Below are 6,987 nucleotides of genomic sequence, written 5' to 3' on the forward strand. Positions count from 1 at the left end.
GAAGACTGGCCCAGAGAACCAACTTCCTAGGTTATAGCCACTCTTTTTTGGGAACAAACCAAAAGGCCTAACTATGGCACCAACAGAACCCTCTACAACGAAATTCCATTCTGAATTAACCTATCCAGCCGGCTCGCCCAACCCTCCAATGAGCCTCGCTAACTTCCTCACAACTAGCTACTTCCAGCCAGAGAGAGACCACGTGTCCACAGGAGATGCAATAAAAACAAAAATCTGTAAATCTGTACAAAGATACATCTGAACACTAGATGGACCTTTAATAGTTAAAATTAAAAAAATAAAAAAAGAGGATATTTGGCAGGCTTAGCCCGCCGGCCTGCCAACCCGTCGTTAGGCAGGGCGGGGTAGAATTCTGGGACTGCCTCATTAGGCAGGGTGGGGCAGGCCAGCCTGCCAAAGGACGGGCTTCTGGCGGGGCAGGCTTCCCTGCTTGCCACCCCTAGTCCTGACCATCTTGAATTGAGCTTTCCAAGGAAGAGCTTGAGCCTAGAATTGAATAGCAAAACCTTCTGGCCGGTCTCGAAAATGCTGGAGGCTATCTTTCTATCATGCCATGTCCTTGCTCTTTCCTTGTAGATTTTTGCATTCTCAAATGCTGCATGTTAGAATTCATCCAGTTCATTTAATTGGAGCAATCTCTTTTCTCCTGTAGTCTTGGTGTCCAAGTTTAGGAATCTTGTTGCCCAGTATGCTCTATGCTCCAACTCTACTGGAAGATGACATGCTTTACTGTAGACTAGCTGATAGGGAGACATTCCAATAGGGGTCTTGAAAGCGGTTCTGTATGCCCAGAAAGCATCATCAAGCTTCCTTTCCCAGTCCTTCTTGGAGGTGCTCACTGTCTTCTCCAAGATCCTTTTTAGTTTTCTATTGGAGACCTCAACTTGTCCACTTTTATGTGGATGGTAGGGAGTTGCCACCTTATGACGGACTCCATACCTCTGCAGAATTGAGTCCAGTTGTTTATTGCAGAAGTGGCTACCTCCATCACTGATTAGTGTCCTTGGGACACCAAAACTGCTGAAAATATATTTTTGTAGAAATATCAGCACAACTCGGGTATCATTGGTGGGTAACGCTATCGCCTTAACCCATTTGGACACATAGTTTACGACCACCGGGATATACATGTTTGAGTATGAGGGTGAAAATGGTCCCATGAAGTTTATCCCCCAAATGTCAAACAACTCAATCTCTAGGATCCCTTGCTATGGCGTTTCATGATTGTAAGGAAGGTTTCTGGCTCTTTGACACTGATAACAGTTTCTTGCGAACTCTCGAGAGTTCTTGAAGAGAGTTGGCCAGTAGAACCCGCTCTGAAGAACTTTGGTAGCCATTCTCTCTCCTCCAAAATGTCCTCCATACTCATAATCTTGACAATGCCAGAGGATCTGCTACGTTTCCTCCTCTGAAACACAACTCCTGATCATCCCGTCTGAGCATCTCTTAACGAGATAGGGTTCATCCTACAAGTAGTACTTAGCATCATGCAAGAGTTTTCTGACTTGTTGTTTGGTGTACTCCTTGAGGATGAACCTCATGGCCTTATAGTTTGCAATGTCTGCAAACCAAGGCGCTTTTTAAATTGCAAAGAGATGCTCATCTGGGAAGGTCTCGGTCACCTCAACAGTGGGGGGGTAGCGTTCCCTTTTTAGGTTCGATCCTTGATAGATGATCAGCTACTTGGTTTTCTGATCCCTTTCTGTCCCTAATCTCAATATCGAATTCCTGAAGGAGAAGTACCCATCTAATTAACCTTGGTTTAGAATCCTGCTTGGTTAGAAGGTACTTAAGAGCAGCATGGTTAGTGTAAACAATAACCCAATTAAATAGGATCTGAACTTATCAATGACATAAATAACTGCTAGTAGTTCCTTCTCTGTGGTGGTGTAGTTCCTTTGAGCATAATTTAGAATGCGACTGGCGTAATAAATGACGTGTATATGCTTATCATATCTCTGTCCCAGAACTGCTCCAATGGCATAATCACTGGCATTGCACATCAGTTTGAACAATAGGGCCCAATTAGGTGCAGAGATGATAGGTGCAGAGATAAGTTTTTCAATTACTTTCACCTTAGCTTGATTAACTTCGATTCCTTTGTTTGAAATCCAATGCCAAAAAATAATTCCTTCTAAGTGGTATTTTTCCCAATTTAAGACTAGGTTTGTTTCTTGGCATCGTTTCAGAACCAAGGCTAGATGGTTAAGGCAGGAGTCAAAGGAATCACCAAAGACAGAGAAGTCATCCATGAACACTTCAAGGAATTTTTCAACCATGTCTGAGAAGATGGAGAGCATGCACCTTTGAAAGGTTTCTGGGGCATTACAGAGGCCAAACGAAATTCTCCTGTAGTAAATACTCCATATGGGCATGTAAACGCCATCTTTTCTTGATCTTGAGGATTTACTGCAATCTGATTGTAGCCTGAGTAGCCATCTAGAAAGCAATAGAACGCATGGCTAGTTAGCCTCCTTAGCATCTGGTCTATGAAAGGTAGGGGAAAGTGATCCTTTCTTGTTGCATTGTTGAGCCTCCTATAGTCGATGCACATGCGCCATCTTATGATCGTTCTTGTAGGGATCAACTCATTCTTCTATTTCTTGGGTACCACCTGCATAGGGCTTACCCAGGGACTATCCAAAATAGGATATATGATTCCATCCTTCCAAAGTTTTGTAACCTCCTTTTGGACCACCTCTTTCATAGCTGGATTCAACCGTCTCTATGGTTGCATGATGAGCGGATATTTTATACGCTTTTTGGGGTTAATTTCATATAACTTTTAGTATGTTTTAGTTGGTTTTTAGTTTATTTTCATTAGTTTCTAGGCAAAATCCACATTTCTGGACTCTACTATGAGTTTGTGTGTTTTTCTATAATTTCAGGTATTTTCTGGCTGAAATTGAGGGAGCTGAACAAAAATCTGATTCAGGGTGAAAAAGGACTGCTGATGCTGTTGGATTCTGACCTCCCTGCATTCAAAATGGATTTTCTGGAGCTACAGGACTTCAAATGGCGTGCTTCTAATTGCGTTGGAAAGTATACATCCAGGGCTTTCCAGCAATATATAATAGTCCATACTTTGCTCAAGGATAGACGACGTAAACTGGCGTTCAACGCCAGTAATCTGCCCAATTCTGGCGTCCAGCGCCAGAAACAAGTTGCAAGTTGGAGTTCAACGCCAGAAAAGGATCCAAAGCTGGCGTTGAATGCCCAAAACAGCCCCAGGCACGTGAGAAGCTTTAGTCTCAGCCCCAGCACACACCAAGTGGGCCCCAGAAGTGGATTTCTGCACTATCTGTTATAGTTCACTCATTTTCTGTAAACCTAGGTTACTAGTTTAGTATTTAAACAACTTTTAGAGATTTATTTTGGATCTCATGACATTTTTTTAGATCAAAACTTTATACTTTTTGACGGCATGAGTCTCTAAACTCCATTGTTGGGGGTGAGGAGCTCTATTATCCATTACTGCATAACAAGTAACCTTTAATCCATGCTCTCTTGTTTATTCGCAACTCAACTGATAAATATAATTGACTTCCTGACTAAGAATTGCAAGATAACCATAGATTGATTCAAACCAACAATCTCCGTGGGATTCGACCCTTACTCACGTAAGGTATTACTTGGACGACCCAGTGCACTTGCTGGTTATTGGTACGAGTGTGAAAAGTGTGATTCACAATTCGTGCACCAAGTTTTTGGCACCGTTGCCGGGGATTGTTCGTGTTTGAACAACTGATGGTTTATTTTGTTGCTTAGATTAGGAAAATTTTTCTTTTTGGTTTAGAGTCTCTTATTATTGTTCTTGGTTAAAATTTTATACTTCTTCAAAACAAGTGTTACATTTACTGCCCAATTAGCTAGAGCGTTGGTCTAAGTCCGTGGCAGTTTGGTATACTCTTTTTAAAAATCTTTTTCAAAAATAATAATTTCTCTATTGAATTTTGTGCCAAACTTTAAGTTTGGTGTTTTCTTGTTGATTTCCCTTTTGGTTTTCAAAAATTTTAGTTTAGTTTTCTAAAAATTTTAAGTTTGGTGTTCCTTGGTGTTTTCCTTCCAAAATTTTCAAAAACAAGGAGCATCAGATCTAAAAATCCTAAATCTTGTGCCATCTTATTATTTTTCTCTCTCCTCTTTAAATTCAAAAATATCTTTTCTCTCTATTTTAAAGCAAATTTTCGAAATTTACCTTTAAAAATTCAGATTTTTTTTAAATTTAAAACCTTTTTCAAAAATCATCATACCCTTTTTAAAACTTCCTAACCACTTTCTCTCTCCTCATTTTTTCGAAAATTTTCAACCATTTTTGTTTATTTTATTTTAATTTATTTCATTTTTGAATTAAATAAATAAATAAATAAAAATAATTTTTTTTTATTTGACATCATCTCCCTTTCTCCATTATGGATCTAAGTGGAAATGAACAGTCCAGGAGGACTCTGGGGTCATATGCTAACCCCTCTACTGCTTCATATAGGAGTAGTATCTGCATACCTTCCATTGGAGTCAGTAGCTTTGAGTTGAATCCTCAGCTCATTATCATGGTGCAGCAAAGTTGCCAGTATTCCGGTCTTCCACAGGAAGAACCTACAGAGTTTCTGGCACAATTTTTACAAATTGCTGACACAGTACATGATAAGAAAATAGATCAGGATGTCTACAGACTATTACTGTTTCCATTTGCTGTAAAAGATCAAGCTAAGAGGTGGTTAAACAACCAACCTAAGGCCAGCATAAGGACATGGAAACAGCTGACAACCTAAGCAGTGACCCTTCCATGAAAGAAGAGGTTAAAACAGTAACTGCTGAACTCAGCCCTGTAAAACAAGCTGCTGAATTCAATCAGCAATTGGACTTTCTAACAAAGCAGTTAGCCGAATTCAAGGATAAACTACAAGAGACAAGGATGGCTAATATAAATATGGAAGAACAATTGAAGCAAACAAACCAGCAGCTGTCAAGACAAATAACAGAAGAATGCCAAGCAGTTCAATTAAGAAGTGGGAAAACATTAAATACCCCACCTCAAGGCAGCAAAGAGCCAAGGAATGAGCAAACTACCCAAAATTCACCTGAGGACAGTAAGAGCCCAGGGAAAAGTAATTCTGGTGTTAAAACACCAGCAATCTGGTGGAAGGCTGGCGCTGAACGCCCAGACCATGCCCAAGACTGGCGTTCAACGCCAGTAATAAGCAAGGACTGGCGTTCAACGCCAGAAACAAGTAAGGATCTGGCGTTGAATGCATAAAATGGGCAGGATCTGGCGTTGAACGCCCAAAATGGGCACAGTTCTGGCGTTCAGACGCCAGGAACAGATAAGGAGTTGGCGTCTAACGTCACTCCAGCTTCTAACTCTGGCACTCAATTGCCAGTGAGGGATCAGACACACACAAGTGCTGATGACAACCCCTCTAAAAAGGCTTCTTCAACTACTTCTGTAGGCAATAAACCTCCAGCAACTAAGGTTGAGGAATATAAAGCCAAGATACCTTATCCTCAAAAACTCCGAAAAGAGGAGCAGGATAAGCAATTTGCTCGCTTTGCAGATTATCTCAGGACTCTTGAAATAAAGATTCCATTTGCAGAGGCACTTGAGCAAATACCTTCTTATGCCAAGTTCATGAAAGAGATTCTGAGTCATAAAAAGGATTGGAGAGAAAGAGAAAGAGTTCTCCTCACTGAAGAATGCAGTGCAGTCATTCTAAAAAGCTTTCCTGAAAAGCTTAAAGACCCTGGGAGTTTTCTGATACCATGCATATTAGAAGGTAATTGCACCAAGACAGCTTTATGCAATCTTGGGGCAAGCATCAACCTAATACCTGCATCCACTATCAGAAAGCTTGGCTTAACTGAAGAAGTTAAACCAACCCGGATATGTCTCCAACTTGCTGATGGCTCCATTAAATACCCATCAGGCGTGATTGAAGACATGATTGTCAGAGTTGGGCCATTCGCCTTTCCCACTGACTTTGTAGTACTGGAAATGGAGGAGCACAAGAGTGCTACTCTCATTCTAGGAAGACCCTTCCTAGCAACTGGACGAACCCTCATTGATGTCCAACAAGGGGAAATAACCCTGAGAGTCAATGATGATGAGTTTAAGTTGAATGCTGTCAAAGCCATGCAGGATCCAGACACATCAAAAGATTGCATGAAAGTTGATCTTATTGACTCTTTGGTAGAAGAGATCAACATGGCTGAGAGTCTCAAATCAGAGTTGGAAGACATCTTTAAAGATGTTCAGCCTGATTTGGAGGATTCAGAGGAGATGAAAGAGCCTCTGAAATTTCCTCTGGAAGAGGAAAAACCTCCTAAACCCGAGCTCAAACCATTACCACCATCCCTGAAATATGTATTTCTGGGAGAAGGTGACACTTTTCCAGTGATCATAAGCTCTGCTTTAAATCCACAGGAAGAGGAAGCACTTATTCAAGTGCTAAGGACACACAAAACAACTCTTGGGTGGTCCATAGGTGACCTTAAGGGCATAAGCTCAGCTAGATGCATGCACAAAATCTTATTGGAAGATAATGCTAAACCAGTGGTTTAACCACAGAGGCGGCTAAGTCCAGCCATGAAGGAAGTGGTGCAGAAAGAGGTCACCAAATTACTAGAGGCTGGGATTATTTATCCTATTTCTGATAGCCTCTGGGTGAGCCCTGTCCAAGTAGTCCCAAAAAAGGGAGGCATGACAGTGATTCATAATGAAAAAAATGAACGGGTTCCTACAAGAACAGTTACAGGGTGGCGCATGTGTATTGACTACAGAAGGCTCAATACAGCCACCAGAAAGGATCATTTTCTTTTACCATTCATGGACCAGATGCTAGAAAGACTGGCAGGTCATGATTATTACTGCTTTTTGGATGGCTACTCAGGCTATAACCAGATTGCAGTAGATCCCCAGGATCAAGAGAAAACAGCATTCACATGTCCATCTGGAGTGTTTGCTTATAG

Source organism: Arachis ipaensis, chromosome B05 (genome assembly GCF_000816755.2).
Source record: "Arachis ipaensis cultivar K30076 chromosome B05, Araip1.1, whole genome shotgun sequence".
Taxonomy (NCBI): domain Eukaryota; kingdom Viridiplantae; phylum Streptophyta; class Magnoliopsida; order Fabales; family Fabaceae; genus Arachis; species Arachis ipaensis.